This window comes from Xiphias gladius, chromosome 12 (genome assembly GCF_016859285.1).
Source record: "Xiphias gladius isolate SHS-SW01 ecotype Sanya breed wild chromosome 12, ASM1685928v1, whole genome shotgun sequence".
Lineage (NCBI taxonomy): Eukaryota > Metazoa > Chordata > Actinopteri > Istiophoriformes > Xiphiidae > Xiphias > Xiphias gladius.
The window spans coordinates 16,771,304-16,794,647 of record NC_053411.1 but is presented as its reverse complement, the minus strand read 5'-3'; the positions used below and the strand labels follow the sequence as shown (position 1 = coordinate 16,794,647).

The 23,344-nt window shown below is 42.2% G+C and overlaps 1 long non-coding RNA gene across 1 annotated transcript in view; it reads left to right on the top strand.

Moving 5' to 3' along the window:
* The window catches only part of LOC120797603, a 142,007-nt gene that overhangs the window by 5,820 nt on the left and 112,843 nt on the right, over positions 1 to 23,344 (top strand). The window contains exon 2 of the long non-coding RNA XR_005708549.1: positions 2,270 to 2,319. This is a non-coding gene — a long non-coding RNA (uncharacterized LOC120797603). The remainder of the gene's footprint in view (positions 1 to 2,269; positions 2,320 to 23,344) is intronic.

Below are 23,344 nucleotides of genomic sequence, written 5' to 3'. Positions count from 1 at the left end.
ATATTTGCTTTCTAAGTGTATATGAATATCCTTGTGTGTGTGTTTGTGTGTGTGTGTGCGTGTACCCTTGGCCTCTGCACGCCCTCCGTCTCCCGCTTGATTTCGTTTCCATATGCTTGTCTCTTATGGCGTGTGTATGCATGTGTGTGTTCGTTCATGTGATGGTCGGAGTCAGAAATAAAACACTCATTAGAAAAATATTCCACTCGAGCAGAGCAAAAGAAAACACACTGCAGATTTATATAGACTACACACACACACACACACACGTATATATACACACACCACAGGCAGTATAATGTGGGATATATGATTTACCATCATCAAGGGGAATCAAGAAGAAGAAACTCTTCGGATTTGGAAAGAAAACCTCAGGTTCAACCCCATCACTAAATCTCTACACTTCTCTTTCTCCTTAATCCTATTTTCCTTCCTCTGTTCTTGTAAATCGTGTTGTTTTCTCTTCCCTTACCTCCTGTGTTACAGACTGTACTAGCCATTAACCTCAGTTTTTCTTCTGGCTGTCTCACTTTTTCTGTCCTCAACCTTTCTGCTATTTTTACGGTTTTTGTTGTATTACCAGCTTAGATCTCCACTCAATTAAGGGACAATATCTCTTTTACCTCCACCCAGGAGGTTATGGTTTCACCCGTGTCTGCTTGTTGGGTTGTTGTTTGTCGGTTTATTTGTCAGCAGGATCACGCAAAAACTGCTGAAGCGATTTGCACCACACTTGGTGGAGGGATGGGGCATGGGCCACTGAAGAACCCGTTAGATTTTGGGGCAGATCCGAATCATTTACCATGAATTTGAATTTGAATTTTTTTCTCTGACGTCTGGTGAATGTTTTTTGACACTGGCCTTGGTGGAGTTCTGCACTCCACTGAGTGCCATTCTAGTCGGTTTGATGGTTTTTTTCTTTCTTTAATTGTCAGCAGCATTATGCAAAAAGTACCGAACCGATTTGCACTGAACTTGGTGGAGGGATGGGGCAGGGGGCAGGGAAGAACCCATCAAATTTTGTTGCGGGTCCGTTTAAAGGGGCGGATCCAGGAATTTTTGGTCACCTTCCCTAACATTGCAAGAGAGAGCACTTTTCACCTTGGAGGAAGTATGCGCTCTACTGACTGCCAGTTTATGTTTATGCTAACTTAGTTATCTCTTTTCCAAAACTGTCAGAGGCTTCTGCACTCTGTCTTTTGTATTTCTAAATGTCAGGCTTTGTTTTCAGTCTTTGAACCTTTAACTGCTGTTCTTTTTTGTATGGTATGAAAAACAGCACAAAATGATTATTTTAGCGAACTTGAGTTGACCAAAAATGGAGATCGTAACCAGAAAAAAAAATGCATTTGTTGCAAGCATTACTATTACATCTGTTTTGTGTTCTTTTGCAGGCTGAGGTATCGGTTGACACCAAGCAATGCTCGAAAGACAAGTGAGAAAGCTGTGGGGGAAAAAAATGTGTGGATACAGAATTAACATAATCACAGTGGCGTAAGCAATTCATTAACAGGTCAACAGGCTTTAAGTTATAATCCTTAAGGTTTCAGTCCTGGTTGATGTTGCAGCTACTTTGTCAGAAACACAACAGAAGAACAACCAGTGTATCCATTTACAGTGCAGCTAAACAGACCCAAATTGTTTAAATAGAGGTCAGTCAATAAAAATTGTGGCCACGTGAGTTGCTCCCTGATATATTTAAAATGTACCCACTCAAAAAAATGCCCAAAAATGTCTTGTTTTTGCAGACGCATTTGTCACAAATGATGGTGGTTTTGTGCGCAGTGAAAAACACATTTCATTTCCTGTGGTTTCCTCACAACAAAAGCCAGCCTGTGTTTCACCAGATGGACGCCTTTTAATGGGACGTGTCAGCAGAAGGAAGTGTCGGGTTAGCATTAGCAGTTCCCTGGTAGAACGCTAATACGGCTTTAGGAGAGTGAACTCTGAACAGCGAGGCTGGTATCAATGAGTAGAAGTACAAAGAGTAATTCAGGGTTACATGCATTGACTCCTGTGAATCCCCTTGAGAGGGCAACTTGAATCCAGCGTGGGAACTAACAACGAGGACTGCTTTATAACTTTAAACTGCAAGTTCTCCTTTAAGGTTTAGTCCTGAAAAAAGCTTTAAGTGTTTTACTTTCACAAGTATTGTATATAGAAGAGAGAATGCATTGCATACCGGACATACAGTGTATTAACTGTTTGCATGGTTTTTAGCACTTACAAACAAAGCTGCATTATATTTCCTTTCATTCTCTCATTTCAGGTTTGAATTCCCTGCAGGTGAAGACCTCTTCATGGTTGATGGGACTACAGGTCAGTGTTTTTTGTTTTTTTTCCCCTTTTGTTTATATCTATCTATCCATCCATCCATCCATCCAAGTGTCTCTATATATTAAGTCGAGCCCCTCCTCATCCTTCCATCCCTCTCTCTCCCTCTCTCTTCTTTGCCTCGCGTGTGAAGAGGCTCGTTTCTTGACGCCTCACTGTTTTGATGAACCTCATTAAAGAGTGAGAGTGCATTCCTCTATCGCTTTATAGCGTTGCTGCACACACACAAACACATGAACACACACACATTCCTGCTGGTGTTTATAGAGCAATTCCTTTTTTTATTTACCTATGGGTGATCATGTCCATGTGCTTGTAAAACAATGCTGTTGATAAAATGGGTGTACATATTAACACACCATGCACACATATAGACATAAACACACACACACCCATACGCACAGCTGCTAGCCTGTGTGTTTGTACCAGGTTCAGTGGAAAGCTTTAATGTCACGGTTTCAAAAGCCGCCTCACCTCGCCAAGACATCACTACTTAAGGGAACGCAGGTGGGGAAATTTCTCAGATGCCTTCTCTAAGATTGCGAGCGGTGAGTTTTGCCAGCTGAGGTACGATAACAGTTAGTTACTGTGAGTCAAGGGAACGGTCAGTGCAGGGCTTTTTAATTTCAGCTGGACGCCACATTGACCAATTGGACTTAACAGAGAAGAGAGCAACGGCAGCTGAGAGGTCCGAGTTCTTTCTTTCTCTGAAACCTACTGCTGATGATCAGCAACGCAATTACTTCAACAATCATTATGTAGTGTGATGCTTTTATTCAATTAGGCAATTAATCAATCAGTTAACCTCAGTCTGAACACAGTTTCAGTTCATAATCAAATACGTAAAATACTGGAAAAAGTATCTGGGCCAACTGGTAACCCATTACATACGTAATTGGAAGACCCTTTTCCTATGTAGCCCAATCCAGTAAACCCCTTTCTTATGGCCTGAAAATGTCCGCAGAAAAAAAGTTGCACACGCAATAGTGCGATGTATGTAGGCAGCCGTCACTCCCCAATCTCTGCTCTGCTAAGACTGGAAGATTCTCGTGGGGAGTGTATCAGTGTATCGGACCGAGATGCCAAATTGCAACTCATCCTCACCGTTCATATCCTGCAGTCACGTAATAATTAGTTCCATGCGAGTTGGCTGACTGAAATATAGTTTAGTTGGGATGTGGGTTGAAATAACCTAAAAGATATATTTGAAGACTGACGCTGAATGTCCACAGAATCTGGCTGTGTCACAGCTCCGTCGCGGTTTCTGTGTCCACGGGAAACGTTTCAGAATCAGCCACATTTCTAATAGAGTTTAGAGTTGTTTTGCTGACATTTTTGTTGTTGTACAAACATAAATAAATGCATCTGGATTGGGCAACTGATGCCTTCTGGCTGTACTTCACTCTGTTTTATAACTGGACTAGACCACGCTGAACTCCTGAATAGCAAGGTGCTCTGGTCACAGAAGTTGTAGACTACGCCGCACCGGGTAGAATGGCAGTGGATCGTCCCCAGAGCAGGAACGTGACACTGCTGGATCTGGTGGTAACTGGCTGAATATCATCATTACACCAGATTATATTGGGCAAAAAATGTGATCATGCTCAGTGAAGGTAAACTGACTGGACATCCAGGAAGTCAAGTGTTTGTCCAACCTGCACACTTTACTATAAATTTAGTAACTGGCTGGTAAACTCATCATTTTGTCCAATTGTAGCGGCTAGAATGCTATAAATTAATACAGTTTAATGGAAAGAATGCAATAGATGCACTCCCTGACTCCTACAAACACTTCTCCAGCAGTGGTTACGATGACAACAAGATTACAGAGGTGGTTTTATGAGTGGAAGTCTGACTGTTTGAATCCATCCAGACTACCAAGAAAAATATAGATTTGGAAAAAAAATGCCTTCGCCAGCGAAACAAGCCAAGGTGTACTGAGAAATTCAAATATGAAACCTGAATATGACATGTGTGAGGTGCTGAAAAAACCCCCAAATCAGTCAGCTTTCCAACCCGGCATAGGGCTTCGTGGCGCATTTAATAGCTCGCTACCTTGCCTGAAATAAAGAGTGCTTCTGCTAACATCAGAAGCAATTTAACTTTTTCCGAATTAAAATGATCGTTCAAGGATAAATTAGATCCTTATTGATTCTAAATCAGACAGCAAAGGTCATGTTTATTTAATGAGTGAGGTTTAATATAAAGTAAGACAAGATGTAAGATTTTTGTCAAGATGGCCTGATGCTCACGACAACCAATCCCTCAACTGACTCTTATGTCCATCAGTCTGTCCTTGAAAAGGAAAGTAAACCCACTCGCAGCTGCCATTTGACCCTTTGATAAAAATGCATCCCCTACCAGATGAAGACACAAGAAAACTACTTCTCAGTTAGAGTTAAGTGCTCCACATGCCAGAAAGATAAGTTCTGCCAAAACGAGATGAGTTTTAGGGCTTAAGTGCACGCATCATGTGCGAAGGATCGTCTGCTTTTTACCACCAGGGAAAGAAGATGACACACGCGTTGATCTGTGGAACATCCATGGTCAGAGTGTATTAGAGATGTTACAGAGATGTTACACACATACACAGACACTGGCACATATATGCGCATAAGGGCGTAGCGGCATTAGCATATGGTGCATGCGTTGTGCGACACGCAGAAAAACTGGCGTATGTGCAGTAATTTAGAAACCAAAGAGACAAAAAGGCCAAATGAAATACAACACACACACACACACACACACGTAGCTGTGAAGGTAGTTCGGATATCTGGGAAATCTCTGTGGTCAGACTGTCCGTTATTAAACTACAGCTGAAGCCAGTAGTGGACCAGGATGGAGACAGTAACATTAACCACAGCACCAGAGGAGCCCCAGTCAAGGTTGAGCCTGATATTTTACACAGAGAGAAGGAAAAGCTCTTTATCCCTGAAACGGTATTTTAGAAAGCGTCGCCTGGTGTGCATTGCTCTGAATTTCAAAATTACAGATGATTCTCCTCACAGGTGTTAGTATTTGGAGACATTTAAAGCCTAACTGTAAGAATTATCTGTGTAATATCTCTTCTTCCTTTCCCTTTTTCCCCTCAAACCTCATTTTGTGATAGCACTGATGATATGCATGATACCCGACATGATAATGTACCACTTAGACATGCTTAAGCAACGCAAACATATACAGCTAAATGACGATTATGTAAAAGCCTTTAAAAATCATCTTGTGCGATTCCAACATTTTTAGGCATGAATGCAACATGTTGTAACTTTCTTCGTAAAAGACTTTCTTGTCTGTGCTTATAAAGTAACAAATTAAAACAATGTATGTTATTTTACAGAAATCTCATGGATTTTAGGACACAATGCAAGTTGTTCATTTGAGTAAAGGCATTATCCAGGTTCTCAGATGGTCTTCGGCATACAATAGGGTCTACTTCGTGTGGTCCTGCAAGTGGACATCTAATTCAGGATTTAGTTCACAATGCTTTATGGGTCTGCTCTACGTGTACTGATGTTATGCTATGATTTAGCTTTCATCATCATGCCACACTGGCCACAGAAGGAAAGTTGAATTCGTAAGCAATACAACAAATTGTTGCTCAGGTTAATATAAACTCAGGGGTTTTGTTGTTCCAGCCTTTCTCGGTCTGGTAGGACCAGTAGACTAAGTTAAACTAATGTCAGCAAACTTTAGATAGATATTGTCCTGTAAATGATAATGTGGAGTCAGCTGCTGACTTCATGACCTTACTTGTGGGTTATGTTTTAACATTTGCCATTATCCCATCATTGGAACTTGTAGCAGGGTCACTGTCACAAAAGTTAAATAGGCTCTCTTTAAATTTATAAAATAGATACAAATCTATCAGACAGATTTACTTACCCCAGAGTATCAGATTAACACACACAATCTGGGCTCAGGAAACTTTGGGGACCTAAGAATGACAGCCACGGCTCAAAATTTAGAGTAGTCCTGGTGCATGTTGAGGCGCAGTGGATGATCTACGAGGTGCACATGGATGATTTTGGTGTCTGTGTTCTCATATCTTAGTGGGTAAAATGACTAATGTGCCAGTTTACCCCAAACCTCAGTGTGTTCCTTTGAAGCACAGGGTGAAAAACGCCGCCATTACAATGTTTTATATTGTGAAAGAGAGTTTCTGTCGAGAGGTTAAGGTCAGGATTAGGTGAGAGGTAAAGGTAATCCTGATCCGTTGTCTTTACATAAAAGTACACACACACACACACACTCACACACACATTGTAAAGAAAGTGAGTACTGCAGGGAGTTCAGAGTCGGTGAGGGAAAGAGGTGAAAACGAATCTGCTTTACTCTGTTCTCACACACACTTAGAGGTCAGGGTGAGCTAATGATGACACTGCTGGCACAATGTTCACACGCACACACACAACCGCCTACCAACCCACACACACACACCTACACACACACACACTCGCACGGACTGAATTGAGGGTCATGTTGAGCTAAAAGTTAAAGAAGATTCGGTTTTCAGTGGGAGCCCAGAGGCTCATAAATACAAACCTGGTACACACAGCAGGGGAACAGGAGTTCACACATGCACACGTGCGCGTACACACACGCACGCATGCACATACACATGCATGCGCACTCACTTGAAATCCAAGATTTTAAGAAGTAAAGTCAGATTTAAACTATGAAAACATATTTGTATCGTCAACCAAAGACACCAGGAAAAGGTCTGAGGCCAAATCTGGAGTCTAATGTCTACTGTTGTATATGTCTGCGTTGCAATCAGTTCAACCAAAGAACCCCCCCCCCCTTCTCGTAGTGTTTCATCTGAATTGTTTTTAGAGGCCTAAAGAGATAAAACTATTCAGTAGGGCCGCAGCTACTTTTTTTTTTTTTTTCATTATCGGTTCATGTGGCAATAATTTTCTCTATTATTAATTCTTGTGTCTATAAAATGTCAGACAGTAGTGAAAATTCCTTGTATAATTTCCCAGGGCCCAAGGAGTCTTTAAATTCCACAGTCCAAAACACAAATATTTGCAGCTTAATATCACATGGGCCAAAGAAAACCAGTAAATATTCACATTTGAGACGCTGAGATTTGAGAGTGCTTGGCATTTTTGCTTGAAAAATGACTGAAACGATTAACGTACTATCAAAACGGTTGCAGACTCATATTCTGTAGATTTGTCTAATCATTTCAATTCTACTGTTGAGTAATTCCCTATAAAAGACAAAGATTACAACATAGTGTAGTTTGTTCTTATTTCCTATCTTGTCAATCATTTTGCAGCCTGGAGCCACTGCATTTTTGTGAGATAATTTTTTCATCCTCCCGGCACCACAAAGGTCTGTACCAAATTTCATAGCAGTCCGTCCAGTAGTTGTTAAGCTATTTCATAACCTGACCGACGTTGCCATCCCCAGAGTGATGCCGCTAGCGTGGCTAAAAAAAGTACGGCTTTCACAATAACTCTGGTCTGTAGTTACAGTGTTTGGGTAATTGTTTATTTTGGAGATAATTGCTGGGAAATCAGAGGGTTGGTTGACTGAATGTGTGTGTGGCGGGGTGGCAGAGAGGGCAACGCTGGGGGCCGAGCGAAGCGGTGGGGTCCTGCGGGATCTGGAGTCGTAAATGTAAAATACTGTGCTGTAGTTCTAGTGTGTGTGTGCGTATGCGTGTGTGTTGGTTCCGTGCAGCGAGAGGTTACCCAAACAAACCACTAGAATGTCAAGTTACGTGCCGACGATTCCTCTGTGTTTTATTGGCTGACTTCACTGAGTTACTCCTAGGTCGGCACACACTGGGGCTGTGTGTCTGTTCATGAGTGTGTGTGCGAAAGGGTTGGGATGTAAGAGAGAGACCTGTTAAGGTGGGACAGACTCCCTGGATGTCTATTTTAGTGTGTTAGTTTAGAGAGAATTGGTGTTTTTCTACCTGTGTGTGTGCTTTTGTGTGTGCATGTAATGTGAAAATAAGCATTAAGTTACAGGGTGAGAGTACGAAAGAGAGAGGCAAGGGTCAACCAAAGAACAAGGGTTGGCCAGAGGCTGGCTGTGGGGTGTGTGTGTGTGTGTGTGTGTGTGTGTGTGTGTGTGTGTGTGTGTGTGTGTGTGTGTGTGTGTGCGTGTGTGCGTGTGTACAACACTTCGGTATTCTCAGAATCCATAAGACCTCTTGCCCTCTTGACTAACATCTGAGAATGTGATAATTGCAGAGAATGTGAGAATATATTGGAGAACGGACGTTTGTGAATTGGGAGAGAAACCCAACGGATGTTTCACAAGTGTATGACCTTCCAGCGACCACAGAAGAAGAGAGGAGAAAAAAAAGACACAATGAAAGTGAGCTGATGTACGTCAACAGGGATTTCTTTTTTAGACATGTATTGGGATTTCAGGGTTTTATACACCATGTCTGTTAAGTTTGTCCAGAAATGTTTTCCAACATAAACAGTTTTGCAACAGTTTCTATATTAGGATATATATATATTTTTTTTTCTTTCTTTTTGTCATCTAAAATTGTTGAACTCTGTATTCATGAGTCAATTTCAGCTGCATGAGAGACAAAACTATTGTCAAGAGCAACAAACACTGATGATCAACTTGCTTCTTTTGAGCTCTGAAAAATACACCGAATCTGCCATTAAGACAGCAGAGTCATATTCAAGCACAGAAGCCAAGGTATACCAGCCCTTAAAGTGAATGTGATGCACTTACTGTTTTTCTGGATTACTGTCATACAGACCGAGGGCAAATATCCAATTAAAAGAGCCAAACCAGGGCGCCCCAGTACCGCATAGCCACAAAGTTCCCTGTTTGGTTCCACCGTTGTTGCATGTCATACTCTTCCCTCTCCCCTCGTTTAATGTCTGCCCCTTCGATATTATTTGCACCACAATGTGTAGATCTTAAAAACTACAGTGCTTATCTTTTGAGGTGAGTAAGTTGTTAAATTTTTAAATCTTACTCATTCAGAAATTCCTAATGAAGTAATAAATGGCCTTGAGGTGTGTTTTTATTATGATATCCACGAGGAAAATGCTTTGAGAGACAAACAAGGAGGCAAGTTTCACTCTACCACATAATTCTCCGCTGCTGTTGACATTTTTGTTTTCCCGCCATTAATGAGAGAGTTGATGATCTTCATAATGCAATTTTTGGCAAGAAATCCACTGCAAAAGGTTTCTGTGCATATGATCTGCAAAAAACTTGTGCATGACTTTACATTGGAAAAACGTTGGCCTGGATAGAGTGTGATGCTGCTTTGTTGTTTTTCCAACTGGCTCACTGTTTTCCACAGATTTCCCTAAATAGTGAGTGAGTGATTGATTTCAGACACAGCCTTTGTCTGTATTCTTAGGTGAGATGTTGTGTAACAGCCCTTCTGCGAGACCTTTTTAGGAAGACGGATAGATTTACTCGCTCACACACACACACGGAACAGTGAAGAGCACAGAAGGAGAGCAAGAATACAAGATCGGAAGCGTTTATGCATCTACGTTTGTGTGTGTGTGTGTGTGTGTGTGTGTGTGTGTGTGTGTGTGTGTGTGTGTGCATGCACAAGTGCGCGCATCTGTGTGGGTGAGAAAGGCGGTGTTCAGGGCACGAGTTCAGCTCTGTGTGAAGTTATGGGAGAGTTAAAACTGCGGAGGAGGCAAGGTCAGGCCACTGGGCTGGCTCAGGGTGAGCTGAGGTGTGTGTGTGTGTGTGTGTGTGTGTGTGTGTGTGTGTGTGTGTGTGTGTGTGTGTGTGTGTGTGTGTGTGTGTGTGTGTGGGTAGGCTAACAATGTTTAAAGGTAAGTTTTGGGTTACAGCTGGCAGTGGGGGTTGGGGCCGGGTGGGGTATGGTGAGAAATTTGGGGGTTGGAGAGAGGGAAAGAGGTGAGTTTAATGTTAGGAGGGCAGGGAGGTAAAGTTTGGTTTACGGGATAGGACGGAGAGGGACGGGGGGGTTAGGTGAGATGGGGGAGCAGGGTGAGAAGTTATTGGGAAAGTGGAGCTAAGGAGTTGAGTTTCAGGTCAAAAGGTGTAGGTGGAAGCAAAGAGAAAAGGTTAGGCAGTTGGGGGGAAGGTCAGTAACTGGACGTTCAGACCAAAAACAGCACTGCATTAGGAAAATGCAAGGGGCTGCGTTGGTGTGAGGTGTTGCTCATCTACAGTAGATCTGGTTTGAGTAAGAGGTCCAAGGGTTTAAAGGCTTATCAGACGGCGAAACACTACACAGCCGCTTGTGATACTGGAGAGACTGGAAAATATTCATTTGCAAGAATCATCAGAAAAACAGTAGAAGTACCCCGATCCCACATGTTTGATTGATTACAAAGTAATCAATCAAAAATTCACGCTTTATGTGTGTATTTGATTGACCTATGTTGTATTGCAGTGAAAATTAAACAAGGCTTTTCATAGAGTGCTGATGTTGGTTTGAACAGGGCCTACATGGGATGGAGGTGTGGACGGGACCCTACACCTGGGTTTTGTGTTACTGCTGGACTGTGGAGTCAGTGCAGCCTTCGTCTGTGATGTCTGATGACACTGTCGAGGCAAACATGTGGGCCATCCTTGAAACTTGAACAAAATGAAAAGTAATGCCCAATGGAGGTCCCCAGTTTGAGAAAAAGGCTCTCTGTAATTCATCCAGCCGTCTGTCTTTGCCTGCAGCTCACTTGGGTCTGGGTCACAGTGGTGGCAGGCTAAGCGAAGTAGCCAATTCGCCCTTTCCCTAAGCCAGTTCCTCCAGCACTTGCTTGGGATCCTGGTACTTTCCCGGGCCAGATGGGATAAATGGTTCCTCCAGTGTGTTCTCGGTCTACCCAGGGGTCTCCTCACAGTTGGACGTGCCAGCACAACCTCCACAGTTGGGGGTTGGAAAGCAGATCGACTGGGGAAAGTTTGGCCTCCAGGCTCACCTTCTTCACCGTGACAGTCCAGCACATTGCTGCAGACGTTGGGAACTAGAAGAACAAAAACTATAAAAAAAACATGTACGGTAACAGTGGATATTCCTGTCCATTCAGCGATCTGTAACTGTTCTCTTACATTCTTTTTTCTCTCATTTTGCTTCACTGAAGCTCTCCGTTAGTTCTGGCCACCTTGCAGTCATTCTTTCTTTCTCAGTGTTTATCCATCGCTCCGTTTTCTTTTCTTTCTCTGCTGTTCCCCCTCACATCCGTTCCAGGGGGTTAAGTAGACTGTTGACATTTTTGTGGCCGTCGTCGTATTATGTTGGGACTATCAGATTTATACTGACACAGTTCACCAACGTTACACTGACTACCCTTTTGTCTGTGTATGTATGTTTATGTGCGTGTGTGTGTTTTATGGACTTGACCCCACTAAGAGTGAATGATGTTTGGAAGCAAACCCAGGAATTCCGGCTTCTGAAATTCCCATATTTCTGAATTGAGCTTCTCTGCGCTCTGACCTCGGAAACAGTGGGGTTGTTCATTTTGGATGCACGCTCTTGTGCATACACTCTCTCTCTCTCTCTCTCTCTCTCTTTGTCTATTACACACATACGTGGACACTCGCACATGGATAAACGGAAAGATGCATTTACGCAAACGCATACATTCAGACATCCATCACACACAATTACGAACGCAGACCTCGAGGCACGTACGCCCGCAGACGGACAGACATTTGGATGCACGCAATTATTGTGTTCGCCTGTGCTCCAGATCTCCCAAGTTTCTGATGACACCAGTTATGATCATACTGGAACCATTTAAGCACTGTTTTACACACACACACACACACACAGGGTCATGCGGGAGTGATTGTGGACTAGCGGAGCCAGCCGGGGCTTACACTTTGATATAAAAGGCTCCCCTACTGTTTGACCTCCTCTGTGAATATGCACACATACACACAACTTTTAGTGCAAGTTGGCATATAAACCAGCAAGAGTTTGTGAAATACCTTTGAGGCTGCAACTTTGACTCTGCTATTTTAATCATATGTTGTCACTTATCCATCAGAGACGTGTCAAAACAAATTTTATAAGGGGCCCAGGTGTTGATTAAGAATCATCGTGTGGGGCCCTTTTTTTGGGGGGGGGCTTTTAGCTGTAATTTAACAAGGAAATATTCATTTACGCTCTTTTCTGAGTAGATATTTTAAGTTGAGTGTAGTTTTGATTTAAAATATCTAAAAGGGCTAACCGTTTACAGAATAATAGTATAGGGAAGAGTAGGTACCATTAAAAAATGTTAGTTAGGTGGGGGAAGGTGAAATTACGCACTTTAATGCTCCAATCAGGATTTAGCAACATTGGGATTAGAATGTAAAGACTGTTGGTGTTTGGTCGCTGTCGATCAAATCTGATCAAACCACACTCACACACACACTTGATTAAGCAGAAGAACTAAGTTTTTGAGTGTTGAAATCTTAATAAATAACACCTACATTTTTTTTATTATTTTTTTTTAATTTGATGTTGCTTATATAATCATGAATATTTAACGTCATGGGGAAAAGCCTTAGATTTCAGGCCAAGTTTTCAGGGGGCTTTAAACCATCTTTACTATTTGGTAAATTGGTAGGGAGGAGTATACTGTTTTCACAAAAAAGACAAACCTGTTTGACAGTTTTGCCTCTTTTACTTCATAACCTTCGAGAAAGATCGAATACCAGAAATTAAGATGGAGGACTTCACTCAAACTTTGCTCACTGGCCAGTTTTAGCATTGATAAAAAGCTAAATGTTGTAAATGAATAACCAATTGGTTTTTTCAGATTTCAAAAGGGGGCGCCCATGGTTGGCCAGTCACATTTATGTGGGAGCTGTTGTCACCCCAGGCACCCTCCCGGGAACACTCCTGTCCACCTCTAATTTTCCCACAAGTCCTCCTTAGCGATAGCCCTCGAGAACGACACGTGAGCGTTTTCTGATCTGGCGCCCCTGTCGTTTGTCTGTGCCTTCCAAAACAGTTACAAATAACTGTCATGAAAATAAAACTGTTTTCTGCTCCTACACAGCTAGGATTAAGGTTCGGTTCAGCACAGACACGACTCGGTTAAGGTCGGGGAAACATCGCCATTTGGGATAAAATCACTACTTTGTCAAGGCTGGGGGACCTTCCTCCTCATGGTTTGAATAGCAAGCACTTGTTTAAGGTTAGGAGCAAGCGTGGTCTTTGTTAAGCGAAAACCAGTTGGTCTGAAATGGGAAGTGAACAGTGATCTCCTGCATCAAAGTAAATGGGACACTACATTCCCCCTTTCTCTTTTATCCCTCTATCCCTCTCTGACCTTCTGTCTCTGGCACTGTTTAATTGCTAAGGCAAGGTGCCACAGGTAAAATTGCATTTTTGACTTGACTGGTCAATGTCAGCGGTTTTCAGATTTTGAATATATAATTTTATAGATTCCTTCAAAGAATCATCAGGAGCAGCTGCAAGTATCAGCACTAAATATATCACTAAATATAGGCAGTTTAATGACCTTGTTTCCCAGTGCAACATACTCAGTGTGCAGAACAATTCGGAAACCTGGCGTGATGCTTCCCAACACAAATTCAAAACAACTTTCTTTTTTTTAAAAGGCAGTATATGGTTGTTTGATCCTGCGAATACATGACAAGGTCGTAATACACAAAGTTATTAAAAATGTGATTGTTTAAATCATGCGCAAAGTTTCATTATGAAATGTTGAGAAGAACAAGTCCTTATTCTCGGAGGGGAATGTTTCCTTGGGTCTATATTTCTCTTTTATTTTCCTTTCATCCATCTACACTTTGCCCTCTGGAACACCTCGACCTGTCTGTCCTCCATCTTCAGCCATCCATTTCTCTCTCCTCAACTATTCCAGTAATGTGGAAGTATTTATATGCTCTTCTCTCTCCCTGCGTGTGTGTGTGTCTGTCCTGTCCTACAATATTATTATGGTTGGCAACAGTAGCTCTGAGCCTGGCATGGAGGGGAGGATTTGCGTACCAATACACGGACGGGGGAAAAAAAAGAGACAGAAAGCAAATGAATGAGGCAGGAACAGCCAGAAAGATGAGTAGAGAAAGAGAGAGGTGCTGGGAAGTGACGACAATCAAGGCCTTTCTTTGGACTCTTTGTCCACCCTGATATTTCTTTTACATCTCTGGCTTTTCCTCTGCTCCATCTCTCTTATACGCCACGATGATGAATGAAATCAACAAACTTGTAAAAGTCCTTTGGCGTTGTCAGTGAGACGTTATGTAATCAGTCATGCTGGCAAAAAAGTCGTTCTGTTTTCTCTCTTCACTATCAAATAAAGAACTGAGAAACAATGTCTCCACACATGATACCCACTTATATTTATTTACTGCCAAAATCTTAAAAAGACATGTGTTCGGGATTATCATGTGACTCCCTCACTTTGTCTTAACATAAAAAAGAGCTATAGCGGCTACGTAAATACCAAAGCAGAGCAGACTGTAATGATTTTAATGTGATGTATAATTACTATAATTTTAGATCTTCTTTGTTTAATTTATCTCTGTCTTTGATGCTGAGCGTTCTTTGCTGTGGTGTTTGTGCATTGTATTTCCCAGAAATCACCGGTCAATCAAACACCGTGGGACTGCGATAGCTTGGTCTGTGAGTAAGTCTCTGTGGATGATGCTCTTTTTCTCCGTCTGCTCATTTTGACGAGCATCTTGTTTGTCTTTTGTGTCGTGTACGCAAAAGACAAGGTAATTGAGATAGAGGTTTGATTATTGGGTAATTCAGCATTCAAGCCAAAACTTGATTTATATGGTTATTACTTTAAATCAGTTTTGGAGTACACATCTTCTATGTGAAGCAGATACATTTGATCTGTTTTTTCAAGGGTTATCCATCCATCAAGGGCTCATTTCCTGCTCTTACTTGCAAAAAAGAGTGTTTCATGCTAACTTTACATAAAGCCGAGTCTGCAGCCATGGTTGCGGCTCAAACATCTACTAACTGGCACTAAACACGAAGTACACCTGGTATAAATGGGAATGTCAGTAGTTTTACGGTTCAAATTTGGACCTGATGATGGTGTTAGATGAAGAGTAATGTTTGCAATTTCTCCTGATTGGTAAGCAACTTTTTGTGCCAAATTTCATGGCAATCCCACCAGTTGTTGAGACCTTTCACTCAAAACCGCAAATGTCAAACTGGAGGTAAAGTCAGGGGATCAACAAAGTCAGTAGGATTTATACTCTAGGAACCATGAATGTAAAAAAAAAAAAAAAAAAGTGGTGATAAAACAGCAAAATCGAATTTATTTATTTTAAAATGTCTAGTATTAGTTAAAGGTATTTAGCTAATATACTGCAATTAAAAATAAAAGTAAATTTTCCTTCAGAGGAAATTCTTTCTTCTCTTGGGTTCATTGTTGCACACTTGCCAAAGTTTCCAAAGTATGGGAGTTTATTTCCTTCGTTTATAGATACAGTGTTTGACATTGTCAGTGGTTATTAACCTGACATTCATACTCTACCATGTAGGTAACTACATAACAAAAACCAGGATATAGAATTTTAATGCCAGGTACTAAAGAAGAAGGAGACTAAAGAAGCATCAGTGTATGTGCATAACAAAGAGTAAAGTCGGGGTGCCCTGGTTGTCTCATGGTTTAAGACAAATTCCAGCTGCAAAGTCCACTGTTCAGTTCTCGGCCGGGGGGGAACCCATCTCTTTCCCCCGGATTTCTTGTCTGCATCTCTACTATGACTAACGAATAAAGGAAAAAAAGTCAAGTCTATTGCAAGCACAAGATCCGCCCCGCAACGTCTTTGTGTTTCTCTACAATGGGAGACTCTTTGTTTGCCAGACTGGATTGGAGAGAATCTGGAAAACTTCGCTGTAAATCAAAAAATGAGGTTAAGTGATTAGTTAATTTTTTTTTAATGATGATTTTTTTGTTTACAAAATCAAAGGATGTTGGGTAAAATTCTAAAGTTTTTCGTGGAGTGCAGCTATAAACGGTCTCCAAGTACAGTAGAAAACAGTCAAAATAGACGGGTTTGCAGGTATGGTGTCTTAATCACAGCAGGATAAATGCTTGACCAAAACTGCTTTGAACCAGGGTCTTCTGTTTGCCTCTTTACTTCTTCTTCTTCCTTTTTACCTCAAACTTCAAAACAGATGCAAATTTGGAAGCTCCAAACCATGACTCCTCATGTCTGTACATATTGAACCTGCAAGTTTAAAAGCTTGAATACACTAATAAATAGCACTCGGCGATGAAAACCTGCCAAGCTCCGAGTGCCGTTGGGAAATATCTGCCGAAAATATGGAGGAGGGAGAAGCCAGGCTGTAAAGAGCCACTCAGCCTGCATTTAGGCAGTAGAGAAGATCTGCTTCTCTCTTTAGCCGAGTCATTAGTAAAGACAGGCCTTTATGATCTGTTTATGACTGAAATAGTGATTCTGGATGTGTGTGTGTGTGTGTGTGTGTGTGTGTGTGTGTGTGTGTGTGTGTGTGTGTGTGTGTGTGTGTGTATTAGAATTGGGCAAAGAGATAGAAAGGTATGAGTGCGAGTGCATATGAGCCAGTGTCTACATGTGTGTACAGCGTGTACATTATTGGAGGATCATACACTGAATGTGCACATGTGCATACTTGCAGGTCAAAAATGTGAACTACTGGCATACTTGAGCATTGAGGGACCGTGTGTGTGTGTGTGTGTGTGTGTGTGTGTGTGTGCGTGCGTGCGTGTGTGTGCGTGCGTGCGTGCATGCGTGTGCGTGTGCATGTGTGTGCACGCGCGTGCACGGAGTGTTCCAGCACAGTGAGCCATGTCTTTAGTGCAGACAGATGCTGAATCCATTGACAGATAATTAAACCAATAACTGGCTCTTTACAGAAATGTTGGCCATATACACTGAATTCTGCTTCCTGCAAATTAATATCACTGAACAGACTATGGGATAGAGAGACATCGACAAAGACAGAGGTACAGAAAGAGAGAGAGAGAGGAAAGAGCGAGTAATTACTTATTCTTTTTATAACATAAGTAGTTTGCCCCTTGTGAATTACTCAGGCATGACTGGCTTTGAAACCTTTGTCTGCTTTTTATTTGCGTGTGTGTGTGTGTGTGTGTGTGTGTGTGTGTGTGTGTGTGTGTGTGTGTGTGTGTGTGTGTGTGTGTGCGTGCGCAGAAGTTTTTCATGTTCAACTTGGTTTCATTTCCCATAATTCCCGCCCTCCTTGTCTCTCTTAAACCTCTGGCTCAAAGCTGATCACCCTGCCTCAGAACGCGAGCACACACACACACACACACACACACACACACACACACACACACACACACACATATATACATGCATACACACCCACATGGACTTATTCAAGAAGAAACACACACGAGCAGGCAGAAATAGATACATGCAAACACACACTCGAGCCACGATTTTAGTTCATGTTCGACAAAGTTCCAGGATGTCTTCAACACCTCGAACTGGCAGTCCCGCTCTTTAGGAGTAGAAACCGAAAAATGAGCACGAGACTTAGAAAGTCCGAAGGGGAGAGGGGGGGCCAAGATCACAGGAGAGAAAATTACAGAGAAAACGATGAGAGACGTTTGGACAGGAGACTCGGTGAATAGGTCGACCGACAGACACAAGACGGAGATTTGGAGCGGAGAAAGAAAGCGACGGCAAGAATGAGAAACGGATGGAAAGAAAGAAGAACAGACAAAGATTCAGATTTGAATTGATCGCCTTCCTGAAGCGGTTACATGCTAAAGCCGCAAAGATGAAGACCTGTCAAGTTTTGTCATTTGAAAATTTCCCACTTAAAATTTACAGCATATGGCCAAAAGGCTGTTCACAAGCTTTTGTGTATTTTTGGTCTGGGGCCTCTTCTTTATGGCTTTTGGCCCTTTAGTCCTAATGAAGGAAGCTCTTAGTGCCACAGCATACAATGATATTTTAGCAGTGCGCTTCCAACTAAATGGTCATAGTTTCCTGTTTCAACATGACGATGCCCTTGTTCACATAGCGAGTGCAGCCTGATAAATAGTCTGTAATGCCCCGTAGTTTCCCTTCATTTTTCACTCCCACATCGTGTTCACGTAAGCTGGTTTTTGTTTTGTTCGTACACAGTTTTTATTTTGCCCACACCAATCAGCAGTGAGCGATGTATCCATCCAACGTCATTTTTTTTGTTTGCACAGAAGATGCAGTGGCAGTCGCTGGTAGCGCCTGCTGTTTTCACGTTGATCAAAGACGTGCTGATCTCAGAGGTTTTCATCTCTGTAAGTTGGCTTGTACGGCTGCATCAAACTCATTCACGCCTTTTGCCATTCTTCTCGACTTTTTTTCCCCCACCATTTTTCTGACTCCAGGACAGGAAGACGGTGGTGGACGGTAGAGGTGAACCAGGCACGCAGACTGCTAGTCAGGCCTTATCACCCAACATTAGGGACTGACCTCACGAATAATCTTGCACTGAACGGGAGCAGATCCCTGCAGCCAGATTCCAGAAATCTTGTGGAAGTCCTCCCCAGGGGAGTGGAGAAGAGTGGAAGATGTTACGACAGCAGACCCACATTGTCAGAATTACATTTTCTGCAATCATGTTTGGGTAATGTTTGACTGTCCGCATAGTTTTGGCCATACAGTGGCAGATGGTCCTTTTAGGTTTTGCTTTATTGCAGAGAAACTGCAGTTCACTTTTGAATTCCAAGGAAACCTGCCACGAATGATACATTTGATGAGGTGCAATTTCTTTTTTTTTCTTTTTTTTTCTCATTTTGATTTTGATTTGATTCGATTTGATTTTCCTTTGACTTACCAAATGGAGTTGGGGATGTCTGATGCCCTTCTCCCCCACATCACTCTCTCTTTCTTCCAACCTTGAGCCAAACTCCCAATGGCTGTTCCCAGGATCGCTGACAGATTCCCGCCTTGGTGAGTCTTGGCTCAGGTTCGACTGCAGAGCCCGGCCAGACCGAACCGACCAAATCAAACACCTTTGGTTAAAAAAAAAAACCAAAAAAAACAAACAAAAAAAAAAAAACGTCCTGTCGGGCTCCGTCGGGTCTGGAGCGGTGTGGAGGGTTCGAAGCCTCCAGTTCTGAACCAGTACAGACCGCAGGAAGACTTCAGCAACCATCAGGCCAACTCCATGGTGGTCCAGCTGGATGTAGAACAGGAATAGGAGTCATCTAATTTTCTTAAAGGTGCTTTTATAGGCCACATGGAACTATATATCACTCAGGGAGGCATTCTCTAAAAGTGTAATCCAATTATATAGTTAGGAAGAAAGTTGTTTTATTTGATTGGATGGGTGGAATTTTCAGTTTTTTTAGCTTAAATTTTCTTCCTTCTCAGAGAGTATTATGTCATAACTTTGTCTCAAGTAGTAAGAAAATAAAGGGACTTTTTATGTCTTCATATAACGAGGAATTTTAGTAATATCTCTTCTTTACTATTTTCCAGGCAACTGTCCCACTTGGAACTGACTTTATCTGCCAGCCAGTCGAAAAAAAATGAATTTTTCTGTGGCCGTGATACAACACAGAAGTGAAATATGTGGATTGATGAACCTGAACACCTCTACGACATAGCGTGATTTTTCAGTTCTTCAGACTGTCTAAAGAGTGTTGGTGCAGTGCTACTGCAATAGTTGAGTTGCGCAAAATTGCACAGCTGGCGGACAGAATCGAGGGAACACCTTTTCAGTAAAAATGCTTTTAAGTGCAACACGACAAACGACGGCCTCAAAAATAACTGTAGAGCTGTGTCAGCCCTCTCGGACCGCCCCGATAAGAATGAAACATCATCAGCTTCACAGAGGTAGTAGCTATTTGCACGAGATCACATGCACAAATGCGCATACTGAATCAATTTTGAAAACAGTGGTTACAGAGTACCACTTACAGCAGGGAGAGAGTAGGGAAATCATAGAGGAGACAGAAACAAGAGAGTATAAAACCATGAAAATATAAAATGAAAAGATCGTGAAAAACCCAAAGAAGATGAGTGCACCGATTTGGCGTCTGAGACTTTTTTAGTGGGCTTTTCCTAAAGTTGAGCAAGAACGACAGCAAAAGCAGAATCACCTTTCTCTGTCAATCTTGACCTTTTACAGGTGTTCACGTTATTGTGTCCTACTCCGGCACGTCACTATGCTGCTGCGTGAAATAATAAAACGCTGTTTTCGTTTTATCATTTGGCAGGAAAATGGGGATTTTTTGGCTTTAATCACAAGTAACAAGAAGACGTTATTCAGTCGAGGGTTTCAGAGCAAGAAGCAAGAAATCTGTGGTGATTATCGGTACCAGCAGTCCTGCGGGACCTTGGACAGCCCCGTCTATCCGCTAGAAAAGAGTTCCCTCAGTCAGGCACGGCTCTGACCAGAAAGCGGCCTCATTTGTTTTTGTAGGCTATTTCACGGGCCATCGGGGGATGTAAAGGCTGGAGGAGGAGTTTTTCTGACGAACCACTGACAGAGTTCCCACTGCCTGTCTGCTGCTTTGTGTTAATGGGATTCCAGACCTCCCTCACACCGCGACTTCACTCCCTCTGTTAGCGCGCTGCGGAAAACAACAACTGCTCCTGGCAGACGGGACGGTTTCAACAGCGTCTGGTTCCAATAGTTCAGATTCTTCTCCTCCTCATCTTCCTCATCTTCCTTCTCATCTTTCTCTCTTCTACCTCCTTCATACCTCCATTCTTCTTCTCTGGTCACCTTTTCATTTGTCTCTGTTTTTTTTTTTTTTTTCCTTGTCTGCACACCTCCTCTATCCTTCACTTCAGTCTTGCAGTCTCTTCCTCCTCTTTCTCCACTTCCTACTCATTTTGTGCTTCTCTCTCCATTTTTCTTTAGTTTACCTCCTTTTTTCATCCTGTCATTTCATTTGTACTCCTTTCCTCTCTTCCTCCTTCTCCACTCACTTCTCCTGTCTCCTTCTCCTGCTTTCTCCCCCCCCGCCTTCTCTCTGGCTTCCTCTTCTCTCCTCTCCCTTTCTGCTCCTCTCTTCCCCCTCTGTCCCTCCTTGAATCTCTTTGTTTTGTTCTCTCTCTGCCTCCCCTGTCCTATTTTTGTCTCCTCTCCCTTTCCGTCTGTCATCTCCTCTTCTCTGCTTCCTCTCCTTGTCTCCTCTCCTTTCATCCACGTTCATCTTCTCCTTGTCTCCTCTCCTTTCTTTCACCCTTTGCTCTTTTCTTCTTATCTCTCTACTCTTCTCTACTTTTCCAGTCCTCTCCTCGTATCTCTCTCCCCTTCTTATTTCCCGCCCTTTTCGTCTCTTTTTCTCCTCTGCTCTCTTTCTTTGTCCCTTCTCCTCTCTTTTCTCTCTCAATGCCTCTCTTCTACTTGACCCCTCTCCTCATCCTTCTCCTCTCTTCACGTCTCCTCTCCTTTATCCTATCCTTTTTCTCCTTGTCTAAGCTCCCTTTCTTCTCTTCATTTTTGTCTCCCTGTCTTCTGTCTCTTTTTTGTCTCCCCTCTGTGTCTCATCCCCCTCTTTGTCCCGGATCTCCTCCTCTCATCTCCTCTCCTCTCCTCTGCCCTCTGGTTGACTCCTCTCTCCATTATCTCTGTTTAGAGACCAGTAAACCAGCTTGCCTCTCCCAAACCTCCCAGTGCCCCCATTTAAACTGTGGACAAACAAACAAAGAGCACGAAGGGGAACACACAAACACACACGTACATAGACGTGAAACCACATGTCCACACACAAACAATCTCACACACACACACACACATACAAAAGCCAACGCGGACAAAACACCCACAAAAGCGCAAACACACACAATAAAATGCACACAATGTTTGTCAGAAATTAGTTGGTGCCCACTAACATTCAACTCAATGATGTGTTTCTAGTGTTTTTGACCCCATGCACTGCGATGCAACAGCCATGTCAAAACACACACAAAAAGGCAAAATGCTCAGTGTCTTTGAAAACCGGCTTTGTTTTGTTTTGTACTTTCATATTTTTGGCTGATTTTATTTATCGCAGGGTCAGGCAGCGAGAGATAGCAAGTAAACAGAAATAATGATGGAGAACTGTGCGCATTTCTTTGAGCGTGTGTGTGTGTGTGTGTGTGTGTGTACATTTTCAGTGCTTCCAGATGAATTTTCTGTTTGTTATCGATTATTTGAAGATCAGATGGCGGAAGGGATTAGTAGATCAATAAAAACAGAACAGGAAAGAAGCAGTAAAGCCAATAAAACAATAAGATACCCAATTCCTTTCTAATCACATTCAAATGCTTTACTATACAAATTTAATTACTGTTATTTCCACTAGAACTGTTAACAGATGGCTGAAAATATTAAACCTACACATACAGCATCTGTGTATGTCTCAGTTTGCAGTCACAAGAAATCCAGGAAATACGTTTTGACAGAAATGTAATGATGACCAGATTACCAACCCGTTTTTAAAAAAAAAATCAACATAATAAGAAAATGAACTTATCTGCAGTGTTGGAAATGTCCATAGAGATCTTAATTTCAAAACGCTCACTGACAAAGTATTTGATTAGTTTGCCTAATGACTAAAGATATGATTAACAGTTTTATTGTTCTGTTTAGGCCTCCATAGCACTTTTTTTAATCTTAGAAAAAAAGCGTAGACTTTGGCAAATAGTGAAAAAGTCAACAAGACTTGCTGAGATGTTTATGTTATCAACATTGAACCAAAACCCTGGCCTTTCCCTAACCGTAACCAGGTACTGCAGTTGACTAACCATTACTGTAAGTTAACAATAGTTCGTATGCCTGTGTTCCCTTAAAAATGTTGGCATTGGACATAAAAAGATGCTGGCATTGAACACAGTCCACGGTTTTATCAGTGTTCCTGTCTTGCCCAAGAGATGTACAGGGTGAGAGTAGAAGGTAGATGAAGTAAGAGGGGGTGTAAAGACAGAAAACATGGTCAAAGAACTATATGGAATAACATATGTTGGACAAAAAAGGAGGGAGCAAGGGAAAATGTGTGTGTGCTTGGATGACCAAACTTACTTTTGAATCCTGTTCAGGGAATTGCAGGATTGCAGGAATACTATATAAGTTAATGTGAGTGTTTATCTTCTAGCCCAGTGTTTTGTCCCTTCC